The following is a 16,909-nucleotide window of genomic DNA, read 5'->3' on the forward strand; positions in this document are numbered from 1 at the left end:
ACTGTTCTCTGCTTGAACGAATTCAGGCAGTTCAGCACCAACCACGCGCACTCGCTCGTGAGGTGCGCTATCATCGAGACTGAGTCTAACTCCATGCTGAGAAAAGAGATGCTCTGAACCGGGGAGAGCTTGCTCTTTTCCCAGTTGAGCCGAAGCCCTAGCCGGCTGAGGTGCCTGAGCACGTGGTCCCTGTGTGTGCATAGCAACTCTCGAGAGTGAGCTAGAATCAGCCAGTTATTGAGGTAGTTGAGTATGTGGACACCCACTTCCCTTAACGGGGCAAGAGCTGCCTCTGCGACTTTTGTGAAGACACGAGGGGACAGGGACAGGCCGAAGTGGAGGATCTTGTACTGATATGCCCGGCCATCGAAAGCAAACCATAGGAAGGGTCTGTGTCGAGGTAGAACCGAGATGTGAAAGTACGTGTCCTTCAGGTCTACCGGCGCGAACCAATCTTGATGCCGGACACACGCCAAAATGTGCTTTGGCGTCAGTATCTTCAACGGGAGTCTGTGCAAGGCCCGGTTCAGAACTCGCAGGTCCAAGATTGGCCCTATCCCACCGCCTTTCTTCAGTATGATGAAGTAAGTGCTGTAAATCCCTTTCTTCAACTGGAGGGACAGGCTCTATTGCGCCCTTGTGCAGAAGGGTCGCGGTCTCCGCACGCAAGGTGGCAGCGTTCTCACCCCTCACCGAATTGAAGCGAACGCTGCTGAACCGGGGCGGGCGCCTGGCAAACTGAATCACGTAGCCGAGTCGGATGGTCCTGGCCAACCACCGCGACGGGTTGGAAAGCACTAGCCACGCGTCCAAGCTCCGGGTGAGGGGCACTAAGGGGACAATCACGTTTAACATACCTGTGGGTGGGGCCCTGCAGTGGGAGGGAGCAGGGGATGCCACGTCGAGGAGCCTCACTTCGTCTCAAACTCGTGGCTGCGCTGAGGGGACCCTCGAAGCACTTACCTTGCTCCATGTACCCGTCATCGGGGGGGTAGGCGACGGGGGAGGAGGGACTTTTTGACCGTCCTCGTAGTCCGTCACAACCACCTGGCCATGGGTTTGGTGCAACCGGACGCGCGAAGGCAGGGGGCCTGCGTTCACAGCGTCTAAGTCGCAGGTGCTCAGTGCCTGGTTGCTGTGATAACGGTGGTTGTAAACACTGGCTATGTGACCCAGGGAGTGAGGAAACTGTGAGCAGCGCCCCAAACCCAGGAACCAATCATCTAGCTGTGAGTGTTCAGGGGAGGGTGGAAGGTTCCACTCCAACCTGACACACGGAGCAGCCCGGGCAAGCATGGCAGTCATCTCGCCGTCAGCCTCAGACTGGGCGGGCCAACCCAAAGGTGGCAGCCCAGTCGAGTCCTCCGCATCTGACTTCGCCAGTACGCTCTCCAATGCGGCGATCGAGCACTCATCCCGCTCCAGAGCTCCGAAAGGGACACTAAGCTGGCCCTGGGGCAAGCTGGTCTCCTCTCGGAACTCGCCAGGGGCAAACAAGCGTGCTGGGGAATGGGAGGTCCGCGGGGATTTACCCAGTGCAGCCGCGCCCATTGAAGCCCCCAAATCGCTTCCAGCACCAGCCAGGCCGGCCTTGTACCCGGAGGTAAAAGGTGAGGCACAGGGGGCGGCTAGAGTGGCTTTCCCCCGGAAGAAGGAAAGCCACGACCGCAACGTTGCCATGGTCATATTCTCACAATGAGAACATGAACCATCCACGAACGCTGCCTTAGAGTGATCGCTGCCCAGACACGTGAGGCAGCAACTGTGGCTCTCAGAAGCAGAGAGATAATCACACAAATCCGCATCCAGGAATCACAAAAAGGCGGAAAGGCATCTTTATAAAGACGTGTCTTTAAAAAGACATTCAACGTCAATGTGTATGCTCTAATAGAGAAAATATACTCTTTAGTTGGAATATACACTCTTTTAGCGCTGTCGAAGCGCCCAGGGGCAAAATCTGCACTCGTCGTGCAGAAGGAGAGAAAGCTGCTGGAAATGCACCGTATATTCAACAGCATACGCTTCTTAAGAGGTGAATGGAACAGCAGTAGTGTTCAGCTCGCTGATAGTACAACCGCTTGGCTCCGAAGAATAAATCTGAATGAGTGGTTGCGAGCCAGCTCCTTTTATACCTGTATGTCCAGGGGAGTGGCATGCAAATTCCACTCGCCAATTCTCATTGGTGTTCGGGGCTCTCAAGAGTGACCCCTAGTGTCACTACATCGACACAACTTCGAGTGAGTGACAGAAGGGGAAGTATAATTAAAGTCATCCATATGGCAGATGCATTTTCTTCTGAAGCCATATGATAGCTTTGTGTGAAGAACAGACTGAAATTTAAGACGTCATTTCCTGAAAATCTTGACATCTGCACTATATATTCTCTTAAGTGGGATCTTTTCAATGAAAGTGTAAATAACAACTTCAAATTCAGTATGCTCCTCACACAAAGCTATTGTAAGGCTTCAAAAGACCTCGGAAGTCAGGATTGGAACAGTTTAAGAGTAAATGATGACAGTATTTCCATTATTGGGAGCAAATTTCTTTAAAAACATCCTTTAAAATCAAGATTAAATAAACTCAATATCTGCAATATGTCTGCACATCTTACACACAAAGTATTGTGTTTAAAAAAAATAATCTACTCTTGTAAAAGACATATTTAGAAAGGATTATCTGGGCCACAGCATTAATGATAGTTGGTGTGTGGTAACACACATTGCCTAATTCACAGATTAATCCTCAGGATTAACAATCTAAATAACTCATTTCAATATAATGAATTGACATATATGCATACCCGCATGTTATGTGGATAACCAACTTCACAGGATATCAAAAGACTTCAGTGTTCAGAAATTAATGCATAGGTTTTTCTCACAACTCCTAAGTCAAATCCACCTGAACTAAAGCGATACACTCTGTACCATACCCCAGAATACATTGGAAAGAGAGCAAGCTTGTAAACTTGACGAATACATTATGACAGTGGAATACTAATCAGCAGATCATCTTTGCTCTAAGTCTACAGGATTTTGAAGGCATTTTGCAGTGCAAAGCAAACCAGGGATTAGCAGTAAATAGATCTTTAACAGGAACAAAAAGACACTATATAAACTTCTACAGTATATAAAAACTGTAACAAGTTTAAGATGGGCAAGGAGGAGGCGGGAATCGGACGAAGCATCAAAGTAATATTTTAATGAAAACTTAAAAAGACACAAAACACAAACACACACACGGCAGCTGCGTGTGGCTCTCTCTCTCTCGAACTGCCGCATCCGTGCACACTCACGGCCCGGTCCCGCCCTCCTCCTCATCACAAAAATATAAGAAGAAATGTTCTAAAAAGGTCACTCTCCTTAATGCCAAACTGCAAATACTTGACCAGTACATCTGCACAGCACCAGTCTTAACTCATTAGTGCTCCTTTTGGGAATTCATAGCTAGGACCAATCGACAATAAAAGAGAGGAGGCAAATGAGGTCGTTTACAGATGTCGTTTAAGATCTGTACTTTTCTTTCAGAACATGTGGCTGAGCTGTGGCAAACATCACTGGTGTGTTTATTAATAGATGATCCACATTCAGAAAGCTTAGAGTATTAAGCAATTATGGAGTGATGCATACAAGCATGGTGTGAATTTATCCACAAATTATTATTATTATTATTAGTGGCAAGATAATGCCACTAAAAGCATGATGAAAAACATGGATTAATGTTAAAATGCAAATCGCAACGTGTCCCAAACAAATGAGGACAGGGAAGAACTTGTTCTTAAGGGGTGTTACACAACAATGTGATCACGAGATGTAGCTTACGAAAGTTAAAGTACACTGAAAGCAACCCCATACTGCCAAATAACTAAAAGGCGCCATCCCCCATTAGACATTTTTGCATCACTGCAATCGTGATTACCTTTTCTCTAGCACTACTGATAGTGCATCGCAAAAGCAACCTACAAGACACAGGTTTTCATCTACTGGAAACCAGGATGTAATTGCACTCACATAAAAAATGGTGAGCGTGATTCACAGGTTGCATTTTCACTCTAAAATTTTATTTTCACTCCACTAATGGTTAGGTTTAGGGTTGGGGTTTGGATTAGGGGGAAAGTTAATCAAATATGCATTCCTATTGACTGTATTACATAATTTACAACTAAAAATACTACTCGATTCTGGTCCCACTTTGCAGACATTACACCCAGAAACTGAAGCTTACGTGTGCCCATATGTTCAAGCAACACTTCCAGCTTTGGACAGTGGGGTGCAGGGATTTGAATTTCGGTAAGCATAATCCAGTTGCAACTGAACTGCAAAGTTCAGTTTGAGTTTAGTTGTCCAAAGTTGCCAAGCGATGTCGCAACTAGATGCATTAATACAGAATTCAACAAATGTGTGGCCAAGGACAAGGATATCTGCCCGCCAGCTGCCTCTCACTTTAATTGTGCCTCATCCAATAAAAATGTTGTGCTGAAACTATCTGTTTGTTCTGTTGTTTTGAGTCTTTTATTTTAAACATATGTTTTTGCACTGATGCTGGACTTATCATGAATTTGTTGATAACACTTTCCAATAAGGTTCCATTTGTTAAGAATTATCAATGCATTAGGTATCGTGAGCTAACAATGAACAAAATATTTTTACTTGCGATTAATCGTGATAAATCATGGTACATGATACATTACAACAAACATTAAAAATGTCATCATACACATATTTACTTTATACTTTGTCTCAAATAACTTGCAATAAATTGGTTTGTCATTTATTTTAATTATTTTAATATGTACATGTTAAAACTTCATTGGCAAGAGAAACTTAAGTGTACAATGCCAATGCATTATTAGACACTATGCAAACAGATATAAAACATATTGAATGTTGAAGATTAATTTGATGAAGTTTAATATCTCAAAACTATTATTTTCTCTGGCTGCCGTTCAGTCTCTACAAGTATACCTGTCAGCAGCTTGCAGCGTTTTTGCATGATGAGAAGAGATACGGCACGTGGTTAACTGCTTGTGGGTGAAATCTCCATTCTCCATACAGTAAATCCGCTCCTGTGTTTATTATGTCCGGGACTGCTCCGCCCATTGTACAGTGGTGCCTGGGTTTGTTTCTGGCAGGCAGCAGATGCCTTTAATTCTAACCATATACAGAATGGCACCTGTGGATGAGTAGCCAGCCAGAAACAACTCGAGACACCTTTCTCCCATCACGTGAAGTTTCAGGAAGTAAAAAAAATAAAATAAATAAAAATGGATACTGCATTAATTGTGTTAATTTTTTTTAGTGTTAAACAAAAACTATTAAATTGCAGAAATCAGCATGTTAAATTTCCCAGCATAATTTTATTTTATTAGGGCTGGATATTGATACAGATTTCCCGATTACCGATTCCGATTCACAAGCTCTCAATTTGATTCGATTCATATGGGTATATATCTGTTACAATGTCCATTTTGCTTACATATGAAAGAGATTCTCTCTTAGCTAATGCTCTTAATATAAAGGGACCTTCTGACCTTCTAGGTAACCCTTCTAGGCATAATTCGAAAACTGTAATTTTACAAAATTTATTTTATCATTAGTTTTCATTATATTGGCCACATTTTAGCTTTTGAAAAAAATTTAAATTCAGTGTATTCCATCAGTAAATGTCATGTTTTCCTACATGTTTATTGTTTACTTGCATAATTTGTAATATTTAAAAGTATTTACATTGATATGTAGAGCATGTGCTAAATCTGTCCTGTGTCTTTAAGACTACCAGCGTCTGCCAGGGAGTTCACATTAATGAGAGAGCATGTGCATGTTTATTTTGTTGTTTCATTTTGTGCATCCGTACTATGTGTACTTAGAATCAAATGTTTCTTTTTATTGTTTTTAATCAACAACTGACTGTAAAGAACAGAAGAAAATATTATAAGATACATTATTTAATGACATATGAATAGGATGGATCTCATCTTTGGACACATAGAACGAGTCGAACTAAACATTTACTCTCAAAACACAGTGAAAGGATCACAGCTGAACTTTTTTGCCACTATACTACTCAATCACTGGTGAGTGAAATTAAAAAAAAAAAAAAAATTACCAGCTAGTGGCTAATCACAGACATTTTTAGTTGAGTGATTTGTTGCATTATAGAGGGTTGCCACAAAGAGTAAAAGATTGATCTTGGGGTTTAAAAATAACAATTTCGACATCGTTCAATCGAAGATCGCGATGCATTGGAAATCAATATTTTTACCCAGTCCTAATTTTTACAGCATTTATTAATCTTAGTTAATGTTAGTTTATAAAAATTAAGTTGTTCATTGTCAGTTCAGGTTAGTTCACAATGCTTTAACTTTTGTAACACATACAAATTTGAATTTAAAAAATGCATTAGTAAATGCAGACATTAGCATTAATCAAGATTAATACAGTATTTCAAGTATTATTCATTGATAACTAAAGTAGTTAACTAATGTTAACAAATGGAACCTTACTGTAAAGTGTTACAAATTTGTTGGGAATAATCTTTTGGTTGCGTCCATCAAGTTCCAAATAATAATAAATAAATAAATAATAATAATCGAACGAGATGAAGTTTCATTCCATGTATTCAATGGATTATCCACTTCCACATGATTATTTAAATTATGGATGTACTGATATTAAAATTTTTGGCCAATACTGATTAAAAAAAAAAAAAAAAAAATGTATGGGCTGATTCATACATTATGACACTTTTTAAAACACAGTTTTACTTTGGAATTATGCTTATAAAATGTACAAAGAGGTATAAAAGCCTTTTTACTGTCCTAAAAATAAATGATTTCCATTGAATATGAATTGGTCCTGCTGAACACATGACAAGCAAAAATTTTAAAGAGAGCCACAATAAAAGATAAATAGAAGATATAAAGATAAAAAATAATTTTTTGATAACATGATGATTAATATGAAAAAAGATTATTTTGTAAGTCTAAAACAATTTTGCACTTCTGCTTTTGCAGTTCAAAACAGAACTCACATTTTACATGTACTGTATGTACTGTATATGACAGAAAATTACAAAATCATACTATGCATATGTTGGACAATGCCACGGAAATGTCAACCACATAACGGAAAAATAAAAAGTTTTAAACAAAGGAACAAAACCCCCTATAATATTCTGTAGATACAGCAAAATGGATAAAGCCGACTTGACCTTTGGAGGGCGCCGTTTGCGCACCTACTATTTCCGGCGAAATTCTGAAGTGCAGATCGACTTGGCACTTTACCATCCCATATTCCCTCGTGATCTGAGAAGATGTCACATTCAAAATGCTAGATTTAAAAGAATGGCAGTGAACCACGAATCAGATGGCTCTTTTCAACTGTAAGTGATATCCTGTGTATGGAGTACAGTATACAAAGAAAGTTGTTCTTTGTGCTTAAATGGTGCCTGTTTAACAGAATCAGAGTAGATTATTTTCACGGTTGTTGTTATTACATCATGTATTTGGGTCACAGGTCAATACTCATGTCCCCGGATGAAGTATGTCTGGAATCTTTTTTATCCTACTCGCATGCATATCTAGAGAATGTACTGTTTTACCGGCTAAGAACTCCATCCTTCATCCAGTACAGTACATAGTCTGACAGTACGCCATTTCAGATGCAGGGACTATTTTAAAATGTGGCCTTTTAAGGTTTAATAACCACGCAAAGGCCATTTTGCAATTTCAATCTTAATTCAATCAATCATGCAGCATTAATGGATATCAAACCGATGTTTTAGAAGTCAAAGTCTGCCGGTTTCAAAGCATTTTGGATAGTTTGGATGGCTGCAGCTGGACACTACTGCATTGTGTATCTTCAACATGTTCTTAGGAGTGCCATTCCTTCTACATATTGTGGCTATTATTATTTCTGGATTGTGCATTTGGATTCACAGGGTTTTTACAAAGTGCGTTACTAATTAATTATAAATAAACTGTTTTCATCTTATAACCAATTTTGGTTATAATTTGGTCAATAACTGGCTGATAAATATTGGCAGCTGATACATGGGTGCATCCCTAATTAAAGTGTAATCCATTGTTCCTTGAATGCCCAGCAAACATAACTATATTGTTATGTACACTATATTGGTATATCAGTATACACCGATATAAAATTACTCATTCCCTGATTTAAGATTTTGGTCATACCACCCATCCAACTAGCATGATCAGGTAAGTCTCTTTAGCTGGTGTCAAACATCCAGCACTGATAAGTACTGGCATGTGGGAATTACTGAGTGAGTGGCCTGGATTGGCTAGCAGAGCAGGTACAGAGCTACAGCTATTTCCCTCATGATCTACATAAACACAGTGGAATTGAAACAAGAGCTCATTTGCATGTTCTGTATTGTGTCTGCAAACTCAGTGCCATGTATCAACAATGTCCAGGAATAAACTCTACGCATAATCTTAAGCAAAACTCTCAACGTACTGTGTAGATAAATGAAATCATGGCCTACAAACAGGTAATGCCCATTTGAATGTAACATTGTGCCGTTTCTCCTAACACACCACAAAATAAAATAAAATTAAGTCACTATACACTAGAACATTGCAACAATATCTTTCAATTCACAGTAAGACAGAGATTACCAGGCTTTGTATCACAACAGACCACAAGATTCACAGGAACAAAGTTTGGCAGCCTTATTCAGAGACATAAGGCATTTTATGTTTCACCTAATCCCCTGTCAAAAGCATTAAGCATTTAAAGAACCACGCGTCACACATCCAGAACAACCATGGCCCAGTCCAGCCTGGTGGGCCAACACAGAGCAGCAGGTCTCCCATGCACCCCCCTGTCCCTCCCCGTCAGAGGTGTGCCTTACTTACACTGGATCCTGGCTTCCCTCAAAGAGTTCTCTGGTGCAGTTTTCAAGGACAAGGACGTCCGCCCGCCGGCTGCCTCTCGCTTTTCCTCCCCTTTCCCAGTGCAGCGACCACAAACACACAAAAAAGCCTGCTTGCTTTCCCTCAGCTAGCCTGAATCAGGGGCTGTGTGTTTCTCTCAAAACCATTAAGCAGGACCCTAGCTTGGCAAGTGAGGGTTGGAAAGAGGAGGGAGAAAAGAGAGAGAGAGGAGAGAGAGAGAGAGAGAGAGTGAGAGAGAGAGAGAGAGCGAGAGAGAGAGAGAGAGAAAAGAGGCTGCTGGGCAAGCTGACCGGCTCGTTCCCCCCGCTTGTGTACTAGTACACAGCGCCAGCTGATCTCCTATTGCAAGCCGGCAGAAAAGATCTGCTTTACTGAAAAGCAGAAGCATCACGTTTCAAGGAAGCAGGAGCCAGGATCTAACTGCCACCAGCCGGGAGCCTCTGGGATCTGTGGTCCCTGATGTATGCCTGTCTCATGTGAAAAACATTGACTGTTCAACCCCCAAAAAACAAGCTTCTATCAACAAACAAACAAACAGCTATTTCAAGAGGGTTCACATTTCTTGAAATACTCTCAAGCAATTCCTGCTAACTTCATAATCCAGGATTTGAGGTGAAATTGTATCTAAAATCTAAACAAACAAAACAATAAAAAAATAAATAAACAAAACACTGCTCACAGGACAGTATGACACATGACTATAGCTGAGCAATACCTGCATGTAATGCTACATAATGTGCAACAATGCATGCATGCACAATCTGAGGCATATTGGGAAAGAAAGCATTGCTCTATATGACCATGAGCTAGCTGTATCGAACCATTAAAATAGACAAATAAAGGAATAGTTCACCAAAACATTCGTCATGCCATTACAAAAGCATACAACTTTCTTTCTGTTGTGGAACACAAAATGAGATGTTAGGCAGAATGTTCACACTGCTCTTTTACATACAACAACAGCATACAGTGACCAAATCAAGCTCCAAATGTACAAAAAAGTGTCTTGTGTCTTGACGTGCCAAGTTTGAATATGTGCAAGTGTGAATGAGATTGGAGAGCTACGGCTTAATATCATGACATAAAATACTTAAAATTTTGACTTGGAATACAGTGCATGAGTCATTTGGACTACTATTTGAAAGATACAGTCAGGATCCAGCCACTTCTGTTGGTTTAGTTTATAGTTTTTGTGGCTGGATTCTGACATCCATGTTTTGTTCTGTTTTGTGTGAACACATGGCTTTTGATTAGTTTTCATAGCCATGCATTCTTGTGTCTTGTCTATAGTGTCAGGATCCTGTCACTTCATTTCTATAGTTTTGTGACTGGATCCTGAAACTCATATTGTGTTGTGTGTGTGTGATTATGTGGCTTTGTTTGGGTTTTTCATTGTCACATGCTCTTCTGTCTCGAGTGATAACCCCACCCTCTCGCTTGCCTTGCTATCAGTTCATTAGTTGCAACTGCCCTCCTCGTTACCCTCCTTGTTTTCTCCTCTATGCCATATTGTTTTGTAGTTTGCAAGTGTGTGTCTCGTGGATTCTAGTCTTGTTTCCCTGTCAGTTCCTGAACTACAGTTTGTCTAATCTTTGTTTATCTTTTAGTTAGTTTTTGCCCTGCTTTTTTGTTCCTCTCCCTCGTGAGAGTTTTTGTTTGTAATTTGTTTATTTTAAATAAACCTTCTTTTTGAAAATTACCTCTGCATTTGGGTCCTCCCTCAAAACTGGTGACAACAATCTGGCCAAAATTGGTCCCAGCAGAGCCAATGGGTATTTTTCTTCATCCAGCTCCAGTCCAAAAAGGAATCGGTCTCTCAAGGCACCGCCCAGCACAACAACGCTCTGGTCAGCTCCCAGAAAATTCGGGCTTTTGGTGTCTATGCTATGGAGCTGGCCAGTGAGCCCCACAGGTGGTGTTTTGATGAGACCCACCTTACACATCTTTTCCTTCGGGCTTAGAAAAACTGGTCAGCACTGAGGTACAGGGTGAGATTTTTTCTTTTTCTTTTTGGGACATGGTTGATCATGTCTGCCGACTCGCTGAGGTGGAGCTCCTGCTCAGTAGAAGGAACTCCTTATCTAATCAGGCCTCTCGCTCCATGCCCTGCCCTTCCCCTTACTCTTCTCAGGCTTATCACTGCCGTAGAAGGAAAAAGCTTGCGGCTGACCACCGGGAGGTGGAGGAGCTCGCGGCTGTCCGCCAGGAGGTGGAGGATCCCGCTGGTGACTGCCAGGAGGCGGAGGAGCCCGCTGCTGACAGCAAGGAGGTGGAGGAGCCCACTGCTCTTTCCATCCACAAGAGGAAGAGGGGTCTCTGCGTCGGGGTCTGCTGCAGCGCTCCTGGAGGGGTCTGAGTCAGCTGCAGCGCCCCTGGAGTGGTCCGAATCCGCTGGAGCTTGCAACGAGTATCCCGAGTCCACCAAGGCCGTTCCCCTGCATTGCCAGCTCTCCCAGCCACGGGTGCTGTTCCCCTGCCACTGCCAGTGCTCCCGGCCATGGAGGCCGTTCTCCTGCCAGCACTCCCAGCCATGGAGGCTGTTTCTCTGCCGCTGCTAGGGTTAATCATGGAGGCCGTTCCCCTGCCACTGCTAGAGTTTCCGGCCACAGGGGCCGTTCCCCTCCTGCTGCCAGTGCTCCCGGCCATGGAGGCCATTCCCTTGCTGCTACCAGTGCTCCCGGCCAAAGAGGCTGTTCCCCTGCTGCTGCCATTGCTTCCGACCACGGAGGCCGTTCCCCTGCCAGCGTTTACGGCCACGGATGCCGGTCCCTGCCAGCGTTTCTGGCCATGGAGGCCAGTCCCCTGCCGCTGACAGCGCTTCCAGCCACGGAGGCCGTTCCCCTGCCACTGCTAGCATTTCCCGCTATGCAGGCCATTCCCCTGCTGCTGTCAGCACTCCTGGCCATGGAGGCCATTGCCCAGTCTGACCCCTCACCAGTGGCTACCATTCAGTCAGATTCTCGTCCAGAGGCCGCCACCCAGCCTAACTCTTTGCCAGTGGCCATTCCCCAACCTGACCCCTGCCCAGCGGCTGCCTTCCTGTATTTCCAGTCCCCTGCGGCCGTCAACAAGCCTTACCAGTCCCCTGCGACCGCCACTGAGGATGCTAATCAGTCCCCTGACCTGTGACCGGTGGTTGCCACTGACCTCACCCTCTGCCTAGCAGCTACCACCCAGACTTATCCCTCACCAGCGGCCATCGCCCAGTCAGTCCAGTCCCTTGTGGCCGCCATCCAGACTGAGTTCTGTTCAGCCACTGCCACCCAGACTGACCCTTCCCAGCGGCTGCCACCTCGTTGGACCTCTGTCCAGCAACTGGTGCCCCACCTGTCCAGTTCCCTGCGCATGCTACTGACCTACCCTCAGCTGTCCAGTCTGACCCTGTCCTGTCCCCTGCAGTCACCCACTCTGACACTTGCCTAGTGACCCCCGCCCTGCCTGACCCTGCTCAGTGGCCACCGCTCCATGTGTCCAGTCCCCAGCGGCCGCCGATCAGCCTGTCCAATTCCCTGCAGTCACCAATGACTAGTTTGCCCAACTCCCTGTGGCCGCCAACGCCCAGCCAGTCCAGCCCTCTGGGACCCCTGCCCAGTACGTTCAGCCCTTCGGGTCTCCTGCTCGGTCTGACATGTCCTTCGCTGCTCAGCCTTTGCTCTGGTCTTCAGGTCATCAGCCCGTACTGCCCTGGACTTCCACTCCTTACCTGGCACTTCCTCCCTGGCTGCTGGACCCTGCTCTTTTCCTTAATCCTTCTCCCTGGTCCCTCCCACCAGTTCCACCTTGATCTGTCCTGTCTGTTCCGCCCCATCTGTTCTGGTTCCCTGGCCATCCACCCTGGTTCTCTGGCCATTGGCCTGACCTCATCCCAGAGAGAGAAAGCGGTAAGGGTACACACATAAGCATAATAATGTCTAACACCTGTTTCTGATTGCAGTAAGCACTGGGGAGACCAATATAAGGAGGGACCACACCAGAGACAAAGGAGAGAGAGCTAGACACCCTCAAGCAAAGATGGTGGTGTTTCATGTTATGCTGAAAAGGGAGTTTATGAGTTGGAAAATAAATATACCATTTGAGTTGAACATCCCTTTGTCCCACTTCCTCCTTCCATAAGACACAAACTTTGTTACAGGCATGTAACAATTTGACATTAGATTCTGACATTTTATTCAGCTCCATGTGATTTGTAACCACTGTTAGAGGGCAGGCCTTTGCGATGTGTTTAGTGAGGACATTACACTCAAATACACAACAGCGAGTCCATGCCAATGATCAAGTGCTGGAGAAAGAACCTCTATTAAAACTAATACTGAAGGGACATTGCGGGACTTCACTGAAGTCCTTCACGCATCTAATATAAGTCAGCATTTTACCACATACTGTAAACATGTCAATTCGTACAAGCCCACTGTGCAGCTAGTTTTTCTCCCTGTTGATGCTCCGCTCAAATTTCATATAATTTCAACTTTGGACTCGTTGCTGCCGAGCTTTTGAAGTGTCAGCTAATGTTCACCGGAGAGTTTGGATGAATTATCTTTATATTGGAAGTGCCAGCGCTAAAAGCAGAACAAGACGCGCTTTTCATATTGAGTTCAATGCAGCGCTGGATGCCCTAACACGAATCGTGCATTCCATATCTAAGGTAAAAAGACAGCCTGCCGACTGATTAATTTTAAATGAGGGTTTAATGCACATTGCAATGAATACTAGTTCTTTCAATCAGTCAACATCCCACTTAGACTTTGGGAAATGTTTAATGTTACTCAAATTGGAGCTATTTTAGTGAATTTAGTCTTTATACTGTGGAGTTTGGAAAATGTTAATAAAGCATTTTTGTTACATACTGTATTGTTTTGTTCTATTGTGTTGTTCTTTCCAAAGAACAAATAAAGTAATATACAGCATCACATTTTCCTACTTTTAAAATCTGAGATTAGTCGCGATTAACTGTGAAAAATTATGAGATTAATCACAATAAAAAAAAATAGTAATCTACTGACAGTCCTAGTAAAAACATTGATTACACAGTGTTATATAGTATATAACTGTAAGCTGTGTGTGGTCATCAAGGAACATAACTAGGCAAATTAATATAGAATGTGTTTTTTTGGAGCGTGATATAGCCACTTTATGTTTTCGCTGTCAGTGGTGGCTCTACAGAGGAGGCAAGGTAGGCTGAGCCACCTCAAAAATGTTTTCAAAATGAACGTAACAACAAAAGTGATCAAATTATCAGTTGTTTTATTCAATTTACCTACTAACGTGCATAACTCAGATGCCTTTAATGGAAAAAAAAAAAAAAAATATATATGTTGCCCAGGTGAGTTTTAATCACTGTATGATTCACCAGAGGAGGCTGTCAGTATAAAGCATCCTGTCAATAGTAAACTGACCAATCAAAATAGATATTCAGATGACACAATTGCATCTGCTTCCGTCAAAAATGTGGGCAAAAAATGAGGCAAAGTAAAATTTGCCTCCTTCCACGTTTATAACCAATCATTATCAGAGGTAATCATTTAAACCAGTCAGCATTTAGTATCACGTTAATGTGTTATTAAGCCTGCTTGTAGTTAATGGGACAGGTGAAGATAAACTTTGCCAAAATATTGATGAAATAAATGTTATTGGAGGATCTTAAACACGTAAAAGACTAAACGTCAGGATCATATATAAATTTGACTCAGTGAAGCTGTACATACTGTATTAGGTAAATACTGTGAATGGTAACACTTTACAATAAGGTTCCATTTGTTAACATTAGTTAACAACATTAGTTAACATGAACTAACAATGAACAATACTTATTACGAATGTATTAATATTAATGTTAATTTCAACATATACTAATACATTTTTAAAATCAAAAGTTGTATTAGTTAACATTAGTTAATGCACTTTGAACTAACTTGAAGTAACAATAAACAGTTGTATTTTTATTAACTTACATTAACAAAGATTAATAAATGCTGTAACTAATATATTGTTAATTGTTTATTCATGATAACTAATGCATTTACTAAAGTTAACAAATGGAAACTTACTGTGAAGTGTTACCCTGTGAATGTTACTGTACATGGAATGGAGTCCTCCATTCATTTATAAATGTCTGCATTTGTAGATCTGACGTATTGACACATGTTGGGATGGTAATCTGAAAGATTATAACACATACATATATCAAGACTATTTTAAGATATAAGGGAGAGGAGATTATCAGTGCATGGGAGCACAATTACCAGCAAAAACATATAGGCTAATAAGTCGTAATATTTAAATCCACTGCAATATTTTATTGGCTGGATCTTTCAATACTGATTAACATATTTGCCTCCCCGGAAAATCACATCATGGATCGCCACTGTTCATTGTATGGAAAAGAGCAGCACTTCAAAATAATTTGTGTTCCACAGAAGAAAGTCATATGGGTTTGGAACACATGAAGGTGAGTAAATTATTACAGTATTTTTTTATGTTTGGGGGAAATATTTATTTGAATAAAACACAGACTCTTGTTATTACAGTAAATGCTGAAAATCTGTAATTATAATTGCAACATACAATTACACAGATGTAGTGGTAGCCCACATTTTGAGGCTGTTTGTGAATTGGGATCAGACCCATTTTAAATAAACTCCCAACAAGGGCATATGAGGTATAAGAACAGCGCAACAGATTTATATTGGCTGAACCTGCAGCATGCTTTCAGCGTAGATGTCCTGGTGGGTGTCCCATCAAATACAATAACACATCCAGCGTGCTTTTCGCCTGGCACATGTGCTTGAGCAAATGTCGCTCTGAAATAGAATGGAGCAATTTCTCAAGCTTAAGGAAAGGATCGATCTCACGGAGCTCGATTTCAGTGTTACTAAACATTTCAAGGACAAGCGCTCCACTCGCAAAAAACAATGAGCATTATTTTCATCGACAGGAGGTTAAAGATACGATAACAGGGACAGTGTGATAATCTTCAAATCGAGTGGATCTCATAAATAGAGCCGATCTTATAACATGAGCACTTTGATGCTAACGTGTTCCTGGCTTAAGGGCTATTCAACCCGAAGCGTTGTGTGTCCGCCTGCTCTTTTTCCCCCGTTGTTTTTCCACGTAAACATGCGCTAGATGCACGTCTTTGGCCGTTGCACCGCGTCTTGCGAAAATAAATAAATAAATAAAATAGCGTCTCTTGCAGGAGTGCCACGAATTTTAGACGCCGTGCCAATTTCAGAACTTCAACTGTTAAAACGCGTATCGTGAAAGCCGTATTCTGCTCCATTCGTGGCGCAAGAACGTGTTCGATCTGAACGGCCCCTTATTTGAATATTCTACGTGACTTTATTTCAGAATCTCAAATGGCGCAATGAGGGCTAAATTGATCGTCTGAAAGTGTAACTTGCTTCTTTATGGTAGCCGTATGTCACTTAGATGTAGAAGTGAGTGATCAACAAGCTTCCAGAACATGCTCATAAAAATGTAGGCGTGTTGAAGATATAAAGCATCAGTTACCTTGTGTGTCAGTTGTGTGGCGGGTGTCCAGGTAAAACTGCTTCTTAAAGGCACAACGCCTGCTTTTTGAAAACTCGTCAATCAGCCTGGTGCAGTGATGGAGGAAATGTATCCTCTATGATACTGCAGAAATTATCCATATATGGAATGAGATTATTAAGCAAACTGTTATCAACTCCTACATGACAGCTGAATAAAATAAGACAAAAATAAACATTTCACAGTGTTTGGTGAGAGATGTGATTGATTCAAAAACTAAAAGTGGTTGTTCTGTATATATATAATAATAAAGTCTTAATTAACATTATAGTTAATTAACATATTGAGATATTATTATTATTAAGTAAATTGTAGCATTTGGTTACATTATGTTTTTTATTTCTTATACCTTCTTTATATAACATGGGATGGCCCTTGCACACTTTTGGCCTCTAGTGGGTGAGGCTTTTCAGACAGATAAACAGCAGAACAGGGCAGGAAAGTACA

General features: G+C 42.1%; 1 protein-coding gene across 2 annotated transcripts in view; it reads right to left on the reverse strand.

Moving 5' to 3' along the window:
• Positions 1–9,006, reverse strand: part of LOC127411501 (estrogen-related receptor gamma) — a 263,979-nt gene extending 254,973 nt beyond the window's left edge. The window contains exon 1 of one of the 2 annotated variants that reach the window (XM_051647133.1): positions 8,879–9,006. The gene's annotated coding sequence lies outside the window, so the exon portion shown is untranslated. The remainder of the gene's footprint in view (positions 1–8,878) is intronic. The other variant, XM_051647136.1, reaches the window with a different exon arrangement.
• Between the last annotated feature and the right edge of the window lie 7,903 nt (positions 9,007–16,909).

Source organism: Myxocyprinus asiaticus, chromosome 20, assembly GCF_019703515.2.
Source record: "Myxocyprinus asiaticus isolate MX2 ecotype Aquarium Trade chromosome 20, UBuf_Myxa_2, whole genome shotgun sequence".
Classification (NCBI taxonomy): Eukaryota; Metazoa; Chordata; class Actinopteri; order Cypriniformes; family Catostomidae; genus Myxocyprinus; species Myxocyprinus asiaticus.